The sequence below is a fragment of the Seriola lalandi genome, unplaced genomic scaffold (assembly GCF_002814215.2).
Source record: "Seriola lalandi dorsalis isolate HSWRI2012SDOR001 ecotype SW California unplaced genomic scaffold, Sedor1 jcf7180002054561, whole genome shotgun sequence".
Classification (NCBI taxonomy): Eukaryota; Metazoa; Chordata; class Actinopteri; order Carangiformes; family Carangidae; genus Seriola; species Seriola lalandi.
This window is the reverse complement of record NW_019525114.1, coordinates 328,916-331,700: the sequence shown is the minus strand read 5'-3', so window position 1 is coordinate 331,700 and position 2,785 is coordinate 328,916. Positions and strand designations below refer to the sequence as shown.

General features: G+C 40.5%; 1 long non-coding RNA gene across 1 annotated transcript in view; it reads right to left on the bottom strand.

The window, feature by feature from the left end:
• LOC147818561 (uncharacterized) overlaps positions 1-2,785 on the bottom strand; it is a 15,828-nt gene that overhangs the window by 7,043 nt on the left and 6,000 nt on the right. The window contains exons 2-3 of the long non-coding RNA XR_015437859.1: positions 665-865; positions 205-249 (exon numbers count right to left, since the gene is read on the bottom strand). This is a non-coding gene — a long non-coding RNA (uncharacterized LOC147818561). The remainder of the gene's footprint in view (positions 1-204; positions 250-664; positions 866-2,785) is intronic.

Sequence of the window (2,785 nt, the reverse complement as noted above, 5' to 3'; positions counted from 1 at the left end):
CTGTCTGTGTACTTCCACATTTCATTGTGTAAGAGAAATTCCTGTTATAATCATGTGTTTATGGTGTGTCATATATTCACTTGATATTACACAGCTGAAGTTGTTGTGAAACTAAATAAAAAGAAACTCGCAGAGGAGTTCAGCCTGGAGGGAGTTGATACTTCCCTCCTGTACGTGTGATCTGAGAGTGTTGAAAATATTCACCTGTGTAAAACCAGGATGTGTGTCTGCAGGAGGATGTCTGAGATGCTGTAACGTACAAGGACAAAGGAAGAACAATGAAGTCTTGAGCCAAAAGAAAAGTGATAAACAAGGTTAAATTGACAGTGAACAGTATTTAACTCCAAACGACCAACTCTATATTTACACCGCCACCTTCATGACGCGTGTCGCAAACACAGGAGTCTTTTCCATCTCTGCCATCCACCCCATCTCATATGAACACAACACAAGTCGGCAGATCTTTAACAACCAGGCAGTCTGGTTTAATAAATTCTCAACAGAGAATTATGAAGTAGAGCGTTCATCACAATCATGAAAGTAAACATCAAGTCTCACCCTCTGCTGTTATGTGCAGTGTTTCATTTTGGTAAATGAGGGAGAGATTTAAGGGTCTCATGGGAGGAAAGAGCCGGAGTCTTAATCAGCTGCTGATGCAACGTACCTGGGGAGAAACTGATGAAGACGATCCTCCGAGGGCAGTTTGCTTCATTCTTTGTTTGATTCACAAATCCTCAACCACATGAAGAAAACATCATGCTGGTTTGAAACCACAGGAGGCCTACGAGCCTGAGCAACCGCCATCACCACCGGCTTTGTAGGACGACGACGTGAGTCCAGTCCGTCAGATAAAGGTGAGTCACACCTGAAAATTCAAATCATGGAAACAGAGCATACTCCTGAGAGGGAGACAGGAGCATCCTCAAGTTAATCTGAGCTCTCAGGTGGGTGTATTTTCACTTCCTGACGTCAGTGGTTAAAAAGCAACAATGTACATTTATTGAAGTACTGTTTTGATGTACTTGTACTTAACTTGATTATTTACATGTTACCCAGTCCTTGTTTCTTCCAGTACATTTCAGAATAAAACTTAAATGTAAGATTGCCTTGACTACATTTATCTGACAGCTACTTTTCAAATTGAAATAATCAGTGTAAGTATGGTGTTCCTAATAAAGTGCTCAGTGAGTGTATAAAGTAGCTAAAACTATCTCCACCTAAACTTCAACAGTAAAATGCTGCTTCCATTAATCAATACCATAACACTAGAACATTTTAATGTGGAACATACATTTTTGTACTTTTTTTGCACATTTTGCTGATAATACTTCTGTACTTTTACTGAAGTAGGATGTTGAACACACCTTCACTTGTTATGGAGCATATTTAGGTTTTTGCTACTTTTACTTAAATAAATGTTTAAATACTTCCCGCTCCTTCCAGAATTAGTGTGACGTTTGACTCTGAGAACTACGACAACTCATACCTGAGATAAATCTGTAATCTCTTCTTTCTGATTAACGGTGTATTTGAAGTACACACAAAAACAAATATATCATTATAATAATACTATTTCCAGATTCAGGACTCTATAACAAATTCCAGTTCTTTCTTGAACAGACAAAGTGAAGAGGTCAAAGGTCAGACCCCGATACACACACTCTCTCCCTCATATACGCACACACATGCACGCACAGACACACACACAGTCATGTCATATTGGATGGAGTCGTAATGCCAACAGCAGACATTACTGCTGGTTTCATCACAGAGACAATCCCAGGCTGGCCTCAGCGTGTGTGTTTATAGAGAGATCTACCCCCTTCATACACACACACATACACACACACACACACACACACACACACACACACAGAGGTCACCAGGGATGATGTAAAACTGAGACAAGAAGACACTTAAATACTGTATGCGTATGTGTGTGTGTGTGTGTGTGTGTGTGTGTACGTGTGTGTGTGTGTGTGTGTGTGTGTGTGTGTATGTGGTGGGGGATTACAGAGGAGCCTGAACTGAAGAGGCTGCAACAAGATCTGGTTTCATGAGATGAGAGCGCCAGACAAACTAACAAAACTAGAATGATTATAATAACTAATGGGAACGTAATTGACTTTTTGAGGCTGTTTAATCCTCTAAAATTATTATTTGTAGAACTGTGACCATCAATACATTTGCTGATTGACAGAAAATAAATTGTCAAGTATTTTGATCACTGATGAATAGTTATTTTTTTTCATTAAGACTGAAAGTGAATTGAATATTTGGGGTTTTGTACTGTTGCACAAAACAAGACCGAACTTCCAAACCTACGCCAGCCGCTCTACGAGGCTGTTGATGAACGTCAGCATGCTAACATGACGATGCTAACACACAGGTATAACGTTTAGCATGTTCACCATCTTAGCGTAGCATGTTACACTTTGTTCATATGGTTACTGTAGACACACACACACGCTTGCACACGTACACCACTACAGTGTAAAGGCAGCATACGCAGACTCATCCAACACACTGAAAATGCAAGATGGTGACCTCACTAAGGCGAGAGAAGACTTCCTTTGTTTGTTGTATTTGGCTGAACGACGAGAAAAAGACAAAGGAAATGGTTTGTGCAGAATACAGTACACGAGGCAAGTGTCCGGTTTGCTTTTCAAACACAGTCTGTGAGGTCACAGATTTTATGGAGATGGGCAGTTGACAAAATTTACATGATGCTGACCGTCATGCTGACGTGGCAGCCGTGCTGACACTTTGGCCGTTCTGACATTTT